Here is a 22,410-nt window from a genome sequence, read left to right on the forward strand (position 1 = left end):
GCTTGGGCTTCTCATTGCAGTGGCTTCTCTTATTGTGGAGCATGGGCTCTAGGTGCGAGGACTTCAGTAGTTGTGTCTCACAGGCTCAGTAGTTGTGGTTTGTGGGCTCTAGAGTGCAGGCTCAGAAGTTGTGGCACACGGGCTTAGTTGCTCCACGGCATGTGGGATCTTCCCAGACCAGGGCTCGAACCTGTGTCCCCTGCCTTGGCAGGCAGATACTTAACCACTGTGCCACCAGGGAAGTCCCTAATATAATTATTTTAATTGTGAAAAAGCATGTCAGGGAGAGTTCTTAAAGTACCTGTTGAGTGGACTAAATTAGATTAATGATGACCTAGGGCATGATTATATCAAAACAAAGGATCATACCTGAACTTGAGCATGTCATATTGCAAATTCTTTATAATAATAATTTTTATTGAGATGTAATTTATAATGTGTGGGAGATAAATAAAATGAAATGAAGATAATCAGGAAGAAAGCTTCTTTAACAGGAATGCCATTATAAAGCTACTGGCCCTAGATGAGCATAGTACCAGTAGGAATAGAGTGGGAGAAACAGATTATAAAGATGTGATGTAGAAATAACAGGCAGGATTTGATGATGGGTGGGGTGATAACTGTCTAAGGGGAGGAAGAATTAAAAAGGAGTACAATCAGAATCAAAGATGTTTCAAGCCCCTGCCCCACCAAAAGCCAGTGTTTTTGTAAGAGAACATCAAATATCTAATCATAGAAAAGGATAGAAGGCAATTTTCAAATGCACAATAACTGGTGCTTGAGTCATAAAATACAATATAAAAATGATACAAAAGATCAATGGTAGAAAATCTAAAAAAATGGTAATGAAATATGGAGGGATGAATGTAATGCTTGAACAGAAAATATTTTACATTATCGATTGAAAATATGGAACCTAAATTTTAAGACAAGCAAATGATTAAAAGAATTAACTAAACTGATACATAGACATCTCATAACAAAATAGTAAATTATATCTACAAAGAGAAAATATAAAAGAAATTTGATTATCTATGGAAAAACAACAATTAAAATGACAGAAGTTGTCTCAATAGCAAAAATAAAGAACGAGACATAACAGACTAATATATTTAAAGTGTTGGTGAATATTACCAATCACTCTAGGAGTCTATATGCAGCTGTATACATCCAAAATATTATTCAAAATAGGATCGGAATAAAAACATTTTCAGAGGAGGACATACAGAGTTTAAACATCAAAAATCCCCACTAAAAGACCTACTTATGTATGTAACTTAAGAAGCAGAAAAATAAACCAAAAAGTAAATATAAACAATGAACAAGTGGAACACTCCCCCTAACGAAAGTAGAATACACACTCTTCTGGAGTGCATATGGAACATACTTTAGAATAGATCATATAGTAGACCATACATTTGCTTCAATTAATTTAAATTGAAATCATAGAAAATATGTTCTATAACCATAATGGAGTAAAATTAGAAATTAATAAGAGAAATATTTAGAAAAATCCCAAATATGTTGAAAATGAGCCACACAATTCTAAATAACCAATAGGTAAAAGAACAACTCATTTAGAGATTAGAACATATATTGAAATAAATAAAATTTTAGCATACAATAACATATGGAATACAGCTAAAGTAGTGCTTATAGGACAATTCATAGCTACATCGAAAAAGTTTTAACCTACATTTAAAAAGAAGATACATACCAAAGCAAAACTTAACTTTCTACCTTGGGTGAGAGGAGAACAGTAAACCTGAAGCAAGAAGGAAGGAAATTATATAGATTAGAGTGGATCCATTGATCTTTTTCATTGTTTATTTCAATCACTATTTGATTTATTTCTGCTTTGATTTTAGGATTTCTTTCCTTATATTAACTTTGGATTTTGTTTGTTCTTCTTTCTCTAGTTGCTTTAAGTGTGAGTTTAGATTGTTTAATTGAGATTTTTGTTTGTTGTTTCCTGAGGTAAGCTTGTGTCACTATAAACTTCCCTTTTGGAATTGCTTTTGCTGTATCTCATAGATTTTGGCTCATTGTGTTTTCATTTTCATTTGTCTCTAGGGGTTTTTTGATTTCCTATTTCATTTCCTTTTTTAGTAGTATATTGTTTAGCCTCCAGGTGTTTTTTTTTTTTTCATGTATTTTCGTGTAGTTAAATTCTAGCCAGTCAAAGATATCACACACACAAAAAAGAAAATTACAAGCCAATATCACTGATGACCATAGATGCAAAAATCCTCAACAAAATACTAGCAAACAAAATCCAACACTACGTTAAAGGGATCATCCACCATGATCAAGTGGGATTTATCCCAGGGATGCAAGGATTTTTCAATATCCACAAATCAATCAGTGTGATACGCAACATCAACAAATTGAAGAATAAAAACCTTATGATTTTCTCAATAGTTGCAGAAAAAGCTTTTGACAAAATTCAACACCAATTTATGATTAAAAACTCTCCAGAAAGTGGGCATAGAGGCAACATACCTCAACATAATAAAGGCCATATATGACAAACCCACAGATAATATCATACTTTAATGGTGAAATGCTTAAAGCATTCCCTCTAAGATCAGGAAGAAGACAAGGATGTGGACTCTCACTACTTTTATTCAACATAGTTTTGGAAGTCCTAGCCACAGTAATCAGAGAAGAAAAAGAAATAAAGGAATCCAAGTTGGAAAGAAATAAGTAAAACTGTCACTGTTTGTGCATAACATGATAGTATACATAGAAAATCCTAAAAAGGCCACCAGAAAACTACTAGAGCTCATGAATGAATTTGGTAAGGTTGCTGGATACAAAATTAATATACAAAAATTTGTTGCATTTCTATACACTAATGAAATGTCAGAAAGAGAAATTAAGAAAACAACCCCATTAACCATTGCATCAAAAAGAATAAAATACCTAGGGATAAACCTACTTAAGGAAGCAAAAGACCTAACTTAGAAAACTGTAAGGCACTGATGAAAGAAATTGAAGATGACACAAGTAGATGGAAATATATACCATGTTAGTGGATTGCAAGAATCCGTATGGTTAAAATAGCCATACTACCCAATGCAATCTACAGATTCAGTGCAATCCCTATCAAACTACCAATGCCATTTTTCACAGAACTAGAACAAAAAATTCTAAAATTTGTATGGAAATACAAAATACCCCAAACAGCCAAAACAATCTTGAGGAAGAAGGACAGAGCTGGAGGACTCATACTCCCTGACTTTACAGTATACTACAAAATTACAGGAATCAAAACAGTATTGTACTGGCACAAAAGCAGACACATAGATCAGTGGAATAGGATAGGAAGCCCAGAAATAAACCTGAGCACTTTTTTAAAAATAAATTTATTTGTTTATCTTTTCATTTTTGGCTGCATTGGGTCTTCATTGCTGCACACAGGCCTTCTCTAGTTGCAGCAAGCAGGTGCTACTCTTCTTTGCGATGCACGGGCTTCTCATTGCGGTGGCTTCTCTTGCTGTGGAGCACAGGCTTTAGGCATGCGGGCTTCAGTAATTGTGGTACGTGGGCTCAGTAGTTTTGGTTCCCAGGTTTAGTTGCTCCTCGGCATATGGGATCTTCCGGGACCAGGGCTGGAACCTATGTCCTCTGCATTGGCAGGCAGATTCTTAACCATTGTGCCACCAGGGAAGTCCCAACCCGAGCACTTTTGTTCAATTAATCTACAACAAAGGAGGCAAGAATATACAATAGAGCAAAGACAGTCACTCCAATAAGTGATGCTGGGAAAACTAGACAGCTACATTCAAAAGAATGAAATTAGAATATTCTCTAACACAATATACAAAAATAAACTCAAAATGGATTCAAGGTCTAAAAGTAAAACCAGATACTATAAAATTCATAGAGGAAAACATAGGTAGAACACTCTCTGACATAAATCACAAGAGTATTTTTTTTTGGATCCATCACCTAGAGTAATGGAAATTAAAGCAAAAATTTAAAAATAGGGCCTAATTATGCATAAAAGATTTTGTGCAGAAAAGGAAAACTTAAATAAAATGAAAAGACAGCCTATGTAATGGGTGAAAATAATTGCAAAGGATGTAACCGACAAGGGCTTAATTTCCAAAATATACTAACAGCTTAATACAAAAAACCAAACAACTTAATCAAAAACTGAGCAGAATACCTAAATAGACATTTCACTAAGAAGACATACAGATGGCCAACAGGAACATGAAAAGATGCTTAACGTCATTAATTATTAGAGAAATACAAATAAAAACTACAATGAGGTATCACCTCACACTGGTCAGAATGTCCATCATTAAAATATCTACAAATAATAAATGCCAGAGAGGGTGTGGAGCAAAGTGAACCCTCCTACACTGTTGGTGGGAATGTAAATTGATGCAGCCACTATGGACAATGGTCTGGAGTTTCCTTAAATACCTAAAAATAAAGATATCATATGATCCAGCAATCCTACTCCTGGGCATGTATCCGGAGAAAACTCTCATTCAAAAAGATACATACACCCCAATGTTCACTGCAGCACTATTTACAATATCTAAGACATGGAAGCAACCTAAATGTCCATCAACAGATGAATGGATAAAGAAGATGTGGTATATATATATATATATATATATATATATATATATATATATATGGTGTATTACTTAGCCATAAAAATGAATGAAATAATGCCATTTGCAGCAACATGGATGGGCCTAGACATTATCGTGCTAAGTGAAATAAGTCAGATAGAGAAAGACAAATATCATAAGATATCATTTATAAGTTGAATCTAAAAAAAAAAGATACAAATGAACTTATTTACAAAACAGAAAAAGACTCACAGATATAGCAAACAAACTTATGGTTATCAAAGGGGAAAGCAGGTGGGGGATGGGGAAGGGATAAATTAGGTGTTTGGGATTAACATATACACACTACTCTATAGAAAATAGATAAACAACAAAGACCTATGGTATAGCACAAAGAATTATATTAATTATCTTGGAATAACCTATAATGGAAAAGAATATGAAAAAGAATATATACATATATTCATATATACATACATATATACATATATATATCTGAATCACTTTGCTGTACACCTGAAACTAACACAACATTTTAAATCAACTATAGTTCAGTAAGAAGATCAGTGTACAAAAAATTATTGCATTTTCACACAGTAGCATGAAAATTCTGAAAATGAAATTAAAACAATTCAATTTACAATAACATCAAAAAACCCATAATACTTATAAATATATCAAAAATTATAAACTCTGTTTTTGAAAACTATAAAACATAGTTGAAAGAACTTAAATATTACACTAAATGGAAATATATCCCATGTACATGGGTAATAAAACTTAATAGTTATGATGGCAATACTCCCTAAATTAATCTCAAAATTCATTGAAATCACTATGAAATTTCAGGTGACAGAAAATATGCAAATCACATATCTGATAAAAGAACTGTATGTAGACTATATAAAGAACTCTGACAATGAAATAATAAAGAGACAAATAACCCAGTTAAAAAGTGGGCACAGTCTGAATAGACACTTTCCCAAAGAAGATATACAGCTTGCCAAAAAGAACATGAAAAAATTCTCAATATTATTAGTCATTTTTAGATGTAAATAAAAACCACAATGAAAAGAAAAAAAAGGAAAACCCACAATGAGAAGCTACTTATCACACACTAGTATGTCAATTTAAATAAAAGTCAGACAAGATCAAGTGTTGGTGTGTATGTGGAGAAATGCATACAGACACACAGAGAAAACTCCATCACGTTAAGTCTCTTCAAAATTATTTTAAAATCTAAATCGTAAGTATCAAATCACAATTCACAACTGCAGCATAAAAAAGAAAGCAGGATGTGATTTAAATTCACAACTCTATCCTTCATTCAATGCAGTGTTCCACTATCATGGATTCCAGTGTTTTATTTTAAAAATCCAGATACTTCACTTGCATTTAAGAAAAATAGGGAAGAAATTTCAGTGTATTAATAGAAATACTATAATAAAGAACAGATGTATACAACATGCCTTTAGGAGTGTGAACTTGGAGGGAGACCACATTCACAATATGCTTTGCCTAATCACATTTGTATTCCTGCACATGATAAAGTCTGTGGCTTAGAGTAAACTTCTTTGGTGGGCCAGAATGCACCATCTGTGTCCATGGTGATATTTGGCCCTTGGATAAAAGCCTAAATAATTAAGTTACAAATTGTAGAATAAATGTTTTATATTTATTGAGATCACTGATTTTCACCTTCAGAGTTAGAGAAAATATTCTCAAAGGTGTGGCTTCTTGGGATGAGATGGAACAGATAAGAAAGAAGTAAAATTTTATTTCATTTTTTCCCAGCTTTATAGAGTTATGATTGAAAAATAAACATTGTATACATTTAAGGTGTACAATGTGATATCTTGATATACACTGTGAAAGGATTACTACTATGAAACTAATTAACATATCCATTACCTAACATATTTACTTTTTTGTGCTGAGAACACTTAAGATCTAGTCTCTTAGTAAATTTCATGTATACATTATTATTAACTATAGTCACCATGCTGTAAATTAGATCTCCATAAATTATTTATTTTATAACTGGAAGTTTGTATCCTGTGGCCAAAATCCCTCCATAACCACTACCTCCCCAAGCCCTGGCAACCACCTTTCTACTCTCTGCTTCTATGAGTTCAGCTTAGATTCCAAATATAAGTGAGATCATACAGCATATCGTTTACTCTGACTTATTTCATTTAGCATAACGTCCTCTTGGTTCATCCCTGTTGTCACAAATGGCACGGTTTCCTTCTTTCTGAAGGCTGGATAATATCCCATTGTATGTGTGCCAAGTTTTCTTTATACATTCATCCCCTGATGGGCATTTCGTTTGTTTACATATTTTGGCTATTGTGAACAGGGTTTCTTTGGTCATTGTTGTGCAGTTATCTTGTCAGGAACTTGCTTTCAATTTTTTCAATATACCCAGAAGTGAGGGATCTGAATCAAATATTAGTTCCATTATTAATTTTTTGAAGAACATCCATACTGTTTTCCACAATGGCCATATCAATTTACAATCTCATCAACAGTGTACAGAGATTTATAAAATGTAAGGCAGCCATTTGCCTACAGTCCAGGGAAAGGGTGTTCCTGACTAGCTATATTGTTTCTCAGAGAATTTGATCTGGGCATTCCTACATCAAATCCATGTGGTCTTTGGTTCAGAACTACATTAAGATATTAACTTTAGCAAAGTGTGTCTTTCTGGATGGCTAGTTCCCAAGTTTCCTCCTATGGGTATATTTAAGCCTAAGCCACTGACCCAACATATTTCTGTATTTTTCCTCACTATGCCTGGCTTATCCAATCCTGACATCATCTTTATTCAGAGCTCAAGACTAGTAACAACTCAGCTTAACCATAATCTTTTAGAGGAAAGCATTGTTATGTTAACAGGGATCATAGACTTTGACAGCTAGGAAGGATTTGATCTAGCTTCACACATTTTACAGTGTGACCCAGAGAGGGAAAGTAGAATTTAAGTCCTGTTTTAGGCAAGTGGAAGGAGTTGAATTGGACTGATATATTCCAGGGCCATCAAATCACAAATATGAGAAACCTTTATTCTACTTTTATATAAGGTTGGTTTCAGTGAAAAGACAAGTTGAATTAGTAGTTATTTTAGTGAGAGAGCCCTACCTAGTCTCCTGTTAACTGTTCAACACCTAACCTCTGTTAGTAACTCATTAAATATTGATAGGCAGACCTTTTTAATCATATCCTGCAAGAGGAACCTAATATTTTGCAAGTAGAATGTGCACAAGAAGTGGGAATATTGCAGAATATTATAAAACTAGACTATAAGTAAGTTATTTCATAATCCAAACAATAAGTCAACTGTGAAAAATCAGTTGAAGGCTCATAAGAAAAAAAAAGATGTCATCTTGAAAATCTTAGTAAATTACTAAAGCTTCAATCTCCACATTTTTTTGAAAGGACTATGTACACTTAATATTTTAGTCATAACAATTTAAACTCTTTCATTAATTAATTTCTTTCAAATAAGTATTTTCTCAAATTTCTTTGATTAATAAATATTTAACGGTCATGCTTATTGCTATAAAAGAAAAGCTCTCTGATAGTTGCAATTGATAAAAAAAATTACATTCACTTTATAGAATTCACAAGAAGTTCAATCTTCCTGAAATTGAATGAAAACACTTTAGCCTCAAAACATAGATTTTAAAATATATTGAACACTGTAATCACTATTTTAGGATATCAGAATTTGACAGTTCTCGAAGCTCTGTTTGGAGTTTTGTATTAGGAAACATACAATGCTGTCAACTACTTTTTAGGAAAAAAAAATATATATCTAAGAGTTATTGGTATATTTCTAGACCATAAGTCAGAAAAGACTAAAATAACTATTTTGAATTATTTTTTTTTATATCCTGTAATTCTACATTACACAAACTCTCAGTGTTTACCCATTGCCTGTTAGAAATAGTCTCAGTCTTCCACAGTCTTAGCCATAAAGCCTTCCACAGTCTTGCTCTACACATTCTAACCAATTTTCTCTCTCACTGTTCTCCAAAATTCTCACTTCATTTTGGTCAGAATTGTCTTCCTGTTACTGACCCTCTTGGATCAGGTAGACCTAAGTCCTTTCCTTGCCTGGTGCCATTTGAATAAGACCAGGTTTGGCAAAGCAGAGCAGGAAATTATTCATTGATCAAAGAATGGGGAAGGGAGAGCAAGTGCTCTAAAGACCCCTTCTCCCTGAGGGAGGGAAGTGGGAAACTTTTAAAGGGTAAGAGGTGAGGACACCACCAGAATTTGCAGAAAGAAGCAGAGATTTCCAGAAAGAGTTGAGTATTCCCAGTCCTTTGAGCTCCCTTGCACGTGATACTAATTTTGCCTAGCAAAGCCCAAGTCCCATCTTGGGACAGAGATCTTAGCATGGTAATGAAGCAAAGACAACTTTTGGACACTTTGGGTCTCATCTGCGCAGTCACTGCCCTCGTAGTAAGGCTGAAACTCGTTTAGGGCCACTGACTGTAGCCATTTGGGGTCTTTCTGGTTGAGGCTGGTTCTGCAGTTTTGCTTATGTGGCCATCTGTGTTAGTTTCTGTTAAGCAAGCACAGCTGTGGACATAAATGAACAGATTGTAATGTGGGGAAAAAAAGAAAATGTTAGCTTCTGTATAGGTGTGGGTCTCTTCATGGTGACGTTCCTTAAAAATGTGAGGTTCATTTTAACCTCTGCATTATTATCCATGTTCTTTTCCATCTATTCAAATCATATACATCCTTTAGAATCTGACTCAACTTCTTCTTCTGGCTGAAGAATTATCAACTTAGTTTTACTCAGATTGCTCTTTCTTGTGAACTCTCAAACCATTTCCTGCCTGAATCACACTCAGCTTAACCATTGATGATATGTTTATTTATTTTTTTAACAATTCATGCATTTGCCTTCTGTTGGCAACAAAAGGTAAGCTCTTTGGGGGCAATGTTAATGGCCACATATCTTTTATTTATTTATTTTTTAATGTGGTAAAATATATAAAACATAACATCTATCATTTTAACAATGTTTTTAAGTGTATAGTCCAGTGGCATTAAGCATATTTTCATTGTTGAACAACCATTATCACCATACATCATTGGAACTTTTTCATCTTCCCAAACTGAAATTCTGTATATGTAAGAGAACAGGACCCTATGAAGCTTTCCCAAGACAGACCCTTTCCCCCTAGGTTCTCTGCTTTAGTTCTTCTGTGAGATACCTAAATAACAGTACCTGACACACATTTCCTTAGTTGTTTTACAGATGCTAAAACCCCACCAAATGGAAAAAGTTAACTACTTGATGACTATGAGCACATAGCCCCCAGATCTGCTGAAGCCTGAGGATTGATAATGTTAACCTCTGTGACATTGCCTTCTTACCTCACCATCAACCAACCAGAGAATTATGCATGAGCTAATCACATACCTTGAGATTCCACTCCTTCACCTTGCCTTTAACAATGCCTCCCTGAAACCCATCAGGGAGTTTGTTTTTTTTTATCATTATCTGCCCTGAACTCCTTATCTGGTGCCTTACAATAAACACTGCATTTTCCTTCACAACAACCTGGTGTCAGTAGATTGGTTTTACTGCACGTGGGCGAGAAGACCCAAGCTTGGTTTGGTAACATCCATCAAACAATAACTCCCTACTTGCCTCCTCTCTGCCTCAGCCCCAGGAAACAACCTTTCTACTTTCTGTCTCTATGAATTTGGCTACTCAAGGTACCTCATATAAGTGGAACCATACAATATTTTTTCTCTTGTGACTGACTTATTTCACCTAGCATAACTTCTTTGAGGTCCATCCATATTGTGGCATGTGTCAAAATTTCATTCCTTTTTAAGGCTGAATAATATTCCATTGTACGTGTATACTACATTTTGCTTATTTAGTCATATGTCACCGGACATTTGAGTTTATTTACACCTTTTAGCTATAGTGAGTAATGCTGCTGTAGAACATTGGTGCACATCTGTTTGTCTCTCTGCTTTCAATTCCTTTGAGTATATGTCCAAAGTTGAATAGTTAGATCATATGGTAATTCTGTTTAATTTTTTGAGAAGCTGTCATAATGTTTTTTACAGTGTCTACACCATTTTACATTTCCACCAACCATGCGTAAGTGTTCTAATTTCTCCACATCATTTTTATTTAAGAATAGCCATCATAATGATTCTGTGATATCTCATTGTCATCTTGACTTGCACTCCCCTACTGATTAGTGACATTATGCATCTTTTTATGTGCTCACTGATCATCTGTATATCATCTTTGGAGAAACATATATTCAAGTCCTTTGCCCATTTTTAAATTGTGTTTTCCTTTTAGCTGTTGTTGAGTTGTAGGGCTTTATATATTCTGGATATTAATCTCTTATCAGATAGATAACTTGCAAATAATTTCTTCCATTTTGTGGGTTGCTTTTTCATTCTGTTGATATTACCCTTTGATGCACTTTAAAAAAATAGTTGAAGTATTATTTATCTATTTTTTTCTTTTGTTGCTCCACATTTCTTTTTATCCCTGAAAACATTTAACACATTTTGGTTCATTCTTGGTACTCAATACATACTTGAATTAAGTTCAAATAAATATTTTTGCTACCTCCCTACCACATTATATCTTTCAAATATCATCCAAAACAGTATTGCCAAATACAACATAAAACCACAAGCGTTTTTAATATCCTAATGTTCATATATTAAAGCATTTGCACTCACTCTAAATCATTATTTAAATCAAACACAGATATTTTTAGAGTGGCATTACCTCTTTAATCAAACAGTGTGCAATTTATTGCATACGATAAAGTTAGGAATAATTGAGAGAGAAAAAGAAAAACTTTACAGGGAAACCAATGTCTTGACCCTACTAGTAAGGACAATATTAAACTAGAAACAAAAATAAAGATTCTTTATTGCTAAAACTGATTGCAACATGGAAATTTAAAGCAAAATATTTAATTCAAGAAGCTAATTCTGCTAGCTATTGCAACTTGTGTGATTCAATATATTTAGCATTTAGAAGAGTATCTTATATACTTGGCAGTTTTTAATCATGGGAATAATCATTCTTTTAGATATATAATAGGCAGAAGATTTCTATGTCAGGCAATGTGTAAGGTAGTATTGGAGAGAGGGAGTTGTATAGGTAAAGAAACAAAGAAAACACAGTCTCTCTTCTTTGGCAAATATTTTATTTGCTTTTTAAAAAGTTTCATGTTTGTCTTATACTATTATATACTCAGAACTTCACACAACGTCTGGCACATATTAGGCACTTAATAAATATTTGAACAAATGTATAATTAAGAAGGTTACATAGTATATTGGAAAGAGTACAGCCTCAGTTCAAATATATCAAGCACTCATCTCTCTCAGCTTTGTGTTAAGAAGAGTGGTATGAATTTGTTGTAAGTACATTGGAATGTCTGAACAAATAGTCATTAGACAAAGTAACTTTGATACTTCAAGCAAACTAGCTGATTTAGTTGTTCCTGGGAAACAGAAATGTTCAACTGGTAGATTCTTCTGGAAAAATATAAAAGCTAAAATTAACATAAAACATTAAAACTGCAGATATATGCATTGTTTTCCTGAGGTGTAAATATGGGAAAGCCAAAAAATTCAAGGGAAAATAATCTAACAGTGAAGTAAAAAGAGAAATGTTGTGGGGACTTTTCTGGTGGTCCAGTGGTAAATAATCCACCTTACAATGCAGGGGACATGGGTTCGATCCCTGGTCAGGGAACTAAGATCCCACATGACGCGGGGCAACTAAGCCAGCACACTGCAACTACTGAGCTTGTGCACCTCAAAGAGAGAGCCCGTGTGCCACAAACTACAGAGCCCACAGGCTCTGGAGCCCCTGTGCCACAACTAGAGAGAGAAAAACCTGCACACCACAACTAGAGAGAAGCCCACGAGCCACAACGAATAGCCCTCGAGCTGCAACAAAAGATCCCGCATGCCTCAATGAAGATCCCACGTTCTGCAACTAAGACCCGATGCAGCCCCACCCCCGCAAAAAAATAAAGAGTAAGGTTCTGTAAGTTAAGCTATTAATCATTAATCCTTTTTCTCAAGAAAGTTAAAGGATCTAAGTAATAAGAAATGTATGTGCATGTGTGTATGTATACATAGATATATAAATATTTTAATCCATTAATTTTTATAAACAAATAGGTAAATGTGCATATAAGTGTGCATGCCTGCATACACACTTGATCTGGATAATTATCTCTGTAATTTTTAACAACAAAAAAATGTGTAAGTCATTAAGAGTATTAAACAGAAAAAAAAATTGTAAATATGAAGTATTAATGAGGGATCAAACATCAGTTAGCACAGGAATCCCCAACCCACAGGCCGCGTACTGGTAGCAGTCCATGGTCTGTTAGGAACTGGGCTGCACAGAAGGAGGTGAGCAGCGGGTGAGTGAACAAAGCTTCATCCGCTGTACTCCATCACTTGCATTACCTCCTGAACCTCCTCCCTCCACCTCCAGTCCATGGAAAAATTGCCTTCCATGAAACTGGTCCCTGGTGCCAGAAGGGTTAGGGACTGCTGAGTTAGCACCATTTATAGTCTAGAGAAGGTCAACTAAAATGACTGAGGAAATGGAGTCTATTGTACTAAAAAAAAAAAAAAAAAGCTTAAATGTTTAGGGCTTATTCTATAAAGGGACATCTAACAGTCTGTAATTTATGAAAGAGGTGGTAAAGGAGGAGATAGGACTTGCTGACTGAATTCTTACTCAAGATAATAGCCAGTATTTATTAATGCTTATTATGTACCAGCCACTATGCTAAACATTTAACGTGTGTTATCTCATTTAATATTCATAACATACAAATAGTACAAGTACTATTATTTACCCATATTTGATGCTAGGGTATTTAAATTCAATGGGATTAAATAACTTGCACACTATCTCACAGACATATGGAAAGGTTGGATTTGAATGTGGATCTGGTTGATGTCATACTCCATGTTCTTAATTACTGTGTTACATGCCACCAGGGCAAATGTGTGTGTGTGTGTCTGTGTTGGGGAGAGGATTTTTATGTGTATGAATGTGTATGTTTTTAACAGGTGTATAATGTTAGAAAGAAGTAGTTGTAAAAACTTAGGACAAAACCATTTTAAAATTTTAAAAGAAAGACGAAGAGAGAGTTGATACTCCACTGAAACTCTGCACTTGCCATCCCCTTTATTTACCCTACTTTTTATTCCATACTAGTTTTCCCCTTCTAAGTTATGATAGATTATAGATAGATAGATAGACAGATACATATATAGATCATTTTCCCCACTATAATTTAAATACTATGAAGGCAGATATATTTGTTTTGTTTGCTCATATTTCCCCAAACACCTAGAATGTACTATGCACTCAATAAATATTTTATGAATTAATTAATTTACAGTAATATTAAATAAATATTTTTAAAAAAAAACTTATGTGAGATATTCAACCACATTCTATATAAGATGAAAAAATTTGCTAACATCATTTTTGTCCAGATGTGGAAAAAAAACCCTCATACATTGCTAGAGTGTAAATTATTATAACTTTTATAAAAGGCAATTTAGCAATAATTAGCAAAATATAAAATATGTGTATGTTTTGTTGCAGGAATTACATATGTCCAACAAAGTGATTTAAAATATTATTTATTTTGGTATTGTCTGTAATAGCAAATGAACAGAAACAACATAAATGTCCATGAATAGGAAACTTGTTAAATAAATAATGATTCATTTATATCAGTGCTATCCAATAGCCATGTAATGCTTATTTAAATAATTTAAAATTTTGTAATAATCACATTAAAAAAGCCAAAAGGACAAAAGTGAAATAAAATTTAATAACATATTTTGTTAACCAAATATATCTTAAATATTATCATTTCAACATGTAATCGATATATAAATATTGAGATATTTTACATGCTTTTTTCAAAATAATTGTTTGAAATCTAGTATACAAATGGTCCCTGACTTACACAATTTGACTTAAAATGTTTTGACTTTATACTGGTAGGAAAGCAATACGCATTCAGTAGAAACCATACGTTGAATTTTGAATTTTGACCTTTTTTCAGGCTATTGATATATGGTATGATTCTCTCATGATTCTGGCCAGCAGGTGTGAGCTTTCAGTCAGCCACACAATCACGAGGATAAACAACTTATACACTTTACAGTCATTCTATACTCTTAAAACCATTCTATTTTTCACTTTCAGTACAGTATTCAATAAATTATTTTAAGGAGATATTAAACACTTTATTATAAAATAGGCTTTATATTACACAATTTTGCCAAACTATAGGCTAATGTGTTTTGAGCAAGTTTAAGATAGGTTAAGCTAAGCTATGATGTTCTGTAAGTTAGGAGTATTAAATATATTTTTTTAAGGCTGTGTCAGAAGTGGGATAATGCATTTCTTGACTTATGATATTTTCAATTTATGATGGGTTTATCTAGATGTAACCCCTTTGTAAGTTGAGAAAATCCGTATTTTACACTTATAGCACAACTCAATACAGACAAGACACATTTCAAGTGTTCAATGTTCACATGTGCCTAGTAGCTACCACATTGGACAGTGCAGCTCTTTATAGGGAACAGTATACTAACATATTTTTGAAAGCATGATATTTTTTCTACTTATAAGGGGAATTATCTCAAAAATATATTGTTAAGTGGAAAAGGCAAGAAACAGAGTAGTGAGGCTGATAGCATTTGTGCTAAAAATAATTGTGCCTGTGTGCTTGCTTAAACATACACATATTATCTCAGTGAAGTGAAACTAGGAATAGACTACTGTGGCTACCATGGAAGAGGAGATTTAGGTGGCACAGAGACTGGGAAGGAGAAATACTGTTTTTTTTTTCTTTTTCTTTACACCCTTTTGTAACTTTTGATTTTGAACTATGTGAATGTATCAGAAATTTCAAAAGACAAATACAAGAACTACTTCTCTACCCAGTGTGAAAAATATTTCAAATCAGGATACCAAGTGGAGATATAGGCTTAAATTGTAATGGCTTCATAAAGAGTTTAGATAAATTTATAGATGGCAGAGCCATAATAGATTATCAAAGGAAATCTGGTTTGTTTGGTATGCAGTAGTGGCTTTGTTGCACTTGCAGCAAAGATTTGTCGTCTCTCTCAGAGACAAAAGACTATATAGACATAGGGTCTAACTCGATATGTGTTTCTTATGTTAATATGGTTAATATGATCCATTGTTTCAGGAAGCTATGTTTTCATAAACAGGTCAACCCTGGAATAGAAAAGGTATAGAGTGGTTTCTAGTTGCATAGCAATTGAGATAATGTATGCAAAAGCACTTTGTTATGTAAATGTGATGTGTTATTATTATAATCATTGTCATCAAGTGGTGGAACCAAGACTTATCGCTCTATCCATGAAGTTATGCACATGAAGTTCTTGCACATTCTCCTAGGAATCAGGTTTTGGTTTTGATTTTTTTCCCTGTGTTTTTAAAAGGTGTCAGCAGATTTTCAAAGAGCTCTTTTCAAAGAGGTACTATCTCTGTGTGCAAATGGAGATAACCGTTTGTTCTCTGTCTTGAAGTTTGGGTGAGTCCAGAGTTCTTAGGCCATTCTCATTATACACGCAGGGCTACAGGGGCTTTGTTAAGAAGGCTTAGAATAAAATGAATGAGTGTGAATCTGGATGATGCGTCAGGGTGCCTCATGGTTAGGTAACTATGATTCTATAGATTGGCAGGTACTTATTTTGTAAAGAACAAAATGAATTGAGTTTTCCATCATACAGAGAAAAAGGCAGAGAGAGTACTCTATTTGGTTATTTGATTTCAATATAAAACCTTTTTCTTTTCAAATATAAGGTGATTTAATTAAGGTGGGAAAAAATCTGGATTCCCTATTAAATATTTAGTAGATTTTAGTAAACAAATGATTTGGTATTTTAAGAACACTTACTTATCTCAATTTATCTTTCCTAATTTAGCTTATCATTGCTGTGGCTGATGTTTCTAGCAGCACATTTTTAGTCTATTACTCTGGAAAATTAGTGCATTGCATTATATATTCCTAATTACTGTTTTTTTTTTTTTCTTATTTCTTGTCTTTTCTAAAGATACCATTCCATTAGTTGGAGAACAGTGATGCCTACCAGAACGCGAAAATAGGTTTCATTCAATTAATGAGCTAGAAACAGGAAGACATTCCATAGAAAATGAGGTTTATGTATGATAATGTTGGATTTGACCTATAAGAGATTGTTTCCTTTCAACTCTCTGAAATGACTAAATTTTGCTTCGGTAGAACCTGTACAATGCCAATAGAAAAGAACTAGACAAACCATACAACAATAAAATGAGTGTACAATAATTTTAATGAACAAAAATTGTTATTTTCTTACAAAAGCAAACTAATGCTAAACAGTAAATATCTCAAAAGGTCAACAAAAGGGAAATATGAAAGAATTAGAGTACTGGCTCTGCGGTGGTGTAATTATAAGCACTTTCTTGTTATCTAACTAGAAAATATAGATGACAAGATAGTAAAAAAAAAAAAAAAAACTGCTTTATTGTAAGCCTTGTGTTTACCCAATAGTACTTCAGTGTTGCTTTGCAAAAGAAGTATTACCATTCTTAGGTAATAAAAATTCAGCACAATCACCTTCTATAGATAATCAACTCATTCTCAATTAACTTCAGGGAGATATTCAGTAATACACAATCAATTCATAGGCACAACAATTTGTTTCCTTGTCTTGAAATTGTTAAGAAATTATTGGACAAATTTCTTAGGTAAGCCTGTGAAAGTTGAGAGGGAAAGTTCATGCTATATTTCCTAGTCCATCTCAGAGTTTTAAGGAGTCAGCAAAGTGGTAATAGAAGTTAGAGATTTTTATTTAAAATATCAACTTAGCAAACTCCTTTGTCATGACACTTTTATTTGCTAAAAATCTGTACTAAAATTGCCATGATTGATTCCTCTTTTACAATAAAAACAAAAACCTAAAATATGTAATACATAAACTAGTCTATGGGACTCTAATGCATCTCAGTTGACAGTTGCAGAGAATAGAACTTTTCTCCTGAGGAAGGGACTATTAGGATATTTGTCTATTTGCTTTAAAATGTCATAAAAGCTATTAAAGTGCTTTAAAATTTCTCTTTGGCCTTTAAGCATAGCTTTTCAAGTGTATATCAAACTATGCATTTTTTCCATAGATGGCTTGTTCTTCTGAGAATTTACAAATGTCAATAATCCTGGTAGCCTAAGAAAGTGCTTCTCAAGCAGGGAATCAGAATTTCTGAGAGGACCAGGTCCAGAAATTAACACTTTAACAAGCTCCCCAGGAGTTTCCTATATTCACTGAAGTTTGGGAAGCACTGTTCTAATGATTACAAGATATATGATGCAAATAATCCGGATTTGGCTAATCTACTTATTTAGAAAAAGGATTGTTGTAAAAACAACTTTTTTCAGGTAAGATTGCTCTATGTGACCTTTCCACTGGTCAATAGCCCATCATTACTTCTTTTTTTCCCCACAAACCAGAATTTCATTTTTATATAAAACCATTTAAAATATGGTAAAAGTAATAAAAAGTATTCAAGCTTATGCTACTGTTTGTGTATATACTTTTTTCCTTTTTAAAGACTTTATTTTTAGAGCAATTTTAGGCTCACAGCAAAATTGAGCAAACGTTACAGAGATTTCCCATATACCTCTTGCCCCCACACATGCATAGCCTCTCTCATTATCAATATCTCCCACCTCAGTAGTACATTTGTTACAATTGATGAAACTACATTGACAAAGAATTATCATTTAAAGTCTATAGTATACATCAGAATTCACTCTTGGTGTTGTACATTTTATGGATTTGGACAAATGTATCTGCCATTATAATATGATACAGAGTAGTTACACTGCCCTAAAAATCTTCTTTGCTCTGCTTATTCAATCATTCTTTCTCTTAAACTCCTGGCATCCACTGATCTGTTTACTACTTCCATAGTTTTGCATCTTCCAGATGTCATATTATTGGAAACATACAGTACATATCCTTTTCAAATGGACTTCTTTCACTTAGTAATATGCATTTAAGTTTCTTCCATACCTTTTTGTGACTTGATAGCTCATTTCTTTTTTTTTTTTAGTGCTAGATAAAATTTCATTGTCTGCATGTACTGAAGTTTATTTATTTATTTACCTACTGAAGGGCATACTTGGTTGCTTCCACAGATCGACAGTTAAGAATAAAGCTGCTATAAACATCCATGTATAGATTATTGTTAGGACATAAGCTTTCAGATCCTTTGGGTTAATAACAAGGAACACAGTTGCTGGTTCATATGGTAAAAGTATGTTTAGTTTTGTAAAAACTCCCAAACTATCTTCTAAAGTGACTGTACCATTTTGCATTCCCCCAGCAATGAATGAGACTCCCTGTTGCTCCACATCCTCACCAACATTTGATGTTATCAGTGTTCTGGATTTTGGCTATTCTAATAAGGGTGTAGTGGCTTCATTAGTTTTCTTTTTTTTTGTTTTTGTTTTTTTTCCCTAGAGGTATAAGAGTTCCCCCTCTAACAGCTTCAAACCATAGGTCCCATAATCATCATACAACATTTTAGTTGATACAAATATATCCAAGTATCAATTATGTTTCATCTAAATTTATGTCTGGATACAACACAAAACCCCAAGCCCCATTATCATTTAGAAAAGAAATGCAAATTATGGCAATCTAATCTCTGCATGGCTACAAAACGTCTTCATTCTAATATTTTTATATTTACATCCTTGTTTCATGATTGTCTCAAACTTATCTTCCCTAGAAAGTTCAGTGGACATTAATAGCTACTAAAAACTCTATATTGTTAATATAGATATTTAAAGTAACAACCACTAGCCAAAATTAATTGAGCACTTCTTGTTTAGCTACATGCATTTTTAGCTGGCTCACTGTCTAAATCCAATCTCTTAATAGCTTATAAAGCAACAATAAACATAATAAACAAAACTATTGAGGGTGATGAGAGATTGAATACAAAACATTATACACAAAGGTAGCAGTGATTAGAAATATAGAAAGTACCTAAGTATTGTCTTCCTCTTTATCTGAGGCAGTTCAGGCTGCTATAACAACATAACTTAGACTGGGTAGCTTAAACAACAAAGATTTATTTCTCACAACTGTGGAGGCTTGGAAGTCCAAGTTCAAAGTGCTGCTAGATTTGGTGTCTGATGAGAAAGCACTTCTTAGTTTGTAGCTGGTTGCCTTTTCTTCCTGTATCTTCATATGGCAGAAAAGAGAGGGCTCTGGTCTCCTTTACTGTTTATAAAGGCACTAATACCATCATGGGGGCCCACCCTCATAATTTTATCTAAGTCTAATTACCTCCCCAAAGCCCCAGCTCCAAATACTATTACATTGGGGGTTAAGGTTTCAGAATAATGATTTTGGAGGGACACAAGCATTCAGTCCATAGCATTCTACCTTTGGTCCCCAAAAGGTATGCCCTTCACAAACACAAAACAGATTAATTCTACCCCAACAGTCCTAAAGGTCTTAACTAGTTTCAACATCAACCCAAATATCTAAAATCCAAAGTCTCACCTAAGTATTATCTAAATCAGATAGGAATGAAACTCGAGGTATGATTCATTCTGAGGTAAAATTCCTCTCCAGCTGTGAATCTGTGAAACCAAACAAGTTGTGTGCTTCCAAAATACAGTGGTAGGACAGTATATGATAGACATTTCCATTCAGAAAGGGAGAAAAATAAGTGGTGATGGGTTCCAAGTAAGTCCAAAACCTAGCAAGGCACATTCCATGAGATTGTGAGGTTCTAGAATAATCCTCTTTGGTTTGATGCTCTGCCCTCCAGGCCCACTGGGGTAACAAAATTACCCCAGGTATAAATGGGGGGCTGTAACTCTTTATAGGGACCCCTTTCACTCTCTGGCTCTGCTGGGCAGGGGTCATACCTCCATGGCTCTGTTGGTGAAGGTTATTCTGCTAAGGCTCTGGGTGACCTTGCCTCCATGACTCCTATGGCTTGAGGAAGAAAGGTTTTTGTTGAAAGCTATCTGGTCTCTTGAAATTGAGGCGGTGGCCTTGATTATTTCTGAATCTTCTTTGAAGGCACTCTTCCCTTTAATTGAAGAATATGCAAGTTCACATCTGAAGAGCTTTGTCATGCTGTATAGTCTAAGTCCAACATTCTTACCCTTTCTTCATTAAATTCCATCTCAGTGTCCTTTAGTTCAAGCTGGTAGTATTCATGCTGGTGTGGCTGATTATGTTCACACTCATACCAATACACATCAAATGTTTGCTTGGTTACACCTTAGCATTTCCATCAAAATACATTTTCTTTCTTTCTTTCTTTCTTTCTTTCTTACTTTCTTTCTTTCAATATGGAATGGTTGATAGTTTTCCAAATCTTTAAGTTATGGGATTATTATTATTATTATTATTATTTTTTAATTTATTTATTTATTTATTTGTGGATGTGTTGGGTCTTAGTTTCTGTGTGAGGGCTTTCTCCAGTTGTGGCAAGCGGGGGCCACTCTTCATCGCGGTGCGTGGGCCTCTCACTGTCGCGGTCTCTCCCGTTGCGGAGCACAGGCTCCAGACGCGCAGGCTCAGTAGTTGTGGCACACGGGCCTAGCCGCTCCGCGGCATGTGGGATCTTCCCGGACCGGGGCACGAACCCGTGTCCCCTGCATTGGCAGGCGGATTTCTAACCACTGCGCCACCAGGGAAGCCCCTATTATTATTATTTGCTTAAATATTTTTCTTCAATTTATTCTTCTCTTCTTGCATTTTACTATAAGCAGCCAACAGGAACCAAGCCACTCCTTCATATTTTGCTTAAAACTTTACTTAGCTAAATATCTAATTTCATTGATTGCAAATACTACCTTACTACCTTCTGCAAAACACTAGAACATGAATGCAATTCAGGCAAGTTCTTTGCCACTACATTATAAGGATGACCTTTTTTCCATTGTCCAATAACATATTTCTTATTTGTATCTGAGACCTCATCTTAATGTCCTTTACTGTTCATATTTATACCAACATTCTTTACTTGATTATTTATGTTTTCTTTAAGAAAATGGAAAATTTATCTACAACTCTCCTCTTTCCTTTTTTTCAGCTCTCACCAGAATCACTATTAGCAGCAATTTCATGGCAATGTTGGCTTTTTCTGGCATGTACTCCCAAATTCTTTCAGCTTCTACCCATTACCCAGTTCCAAAGCTACTTCCCTGTTTCAGGTATTTGTTACAACAGTGCTGTGCTTCTGATACCAATTACTTTCTTAGTCAGTTCAGGCTGTTATAACACAATGCCACAAACTGGGTGGCATAAACAACAAATATTTATTTCTCATATTTCTGGAGGCTGGGAAGTCCAAGATCAAGGAGCTGGAAATCTGGTGTTAAGTGAGAGCCCTCTTCCTGGTTTGCAGATGGCCAATATCATGCTCTGTCCTCAGACGGTAGAGAAAATGAGAGCTCTGAACTCCTCCTCTTATAAACAATTAATCCCATTATAAGGTCTCTGCCTTCTCTAAACCTAATCACATCTAGAAGACCCCACCTCCAAATGTTATCAAATTTGGTATTAGGACTTCAACATAAAAATGTGGGAGTGGGTAGATAATAACACTCTTCCTGCTTTGTAATCTCATTCAAAACTCAAATTTTTGAGAATAAATCCTTTGCAATAGGCAGAATATTATAATTCCTCCCCAATTATGCTC

Source organism: Balaenoptera acutorostrata, chromosome X (assembly GCF_949987535.1).
Source record: "Balaenoptera acutorostrata chromosome X, mBalAcu1.1, whole genome shotgun sequence".
Lineage (NCBI taxonomy): Eukaryota > Metazoa > Chordata > Mammalia > Artiodactyla > Balaenopteridae > Balaenoptera > Balaenoptera acutorostrata.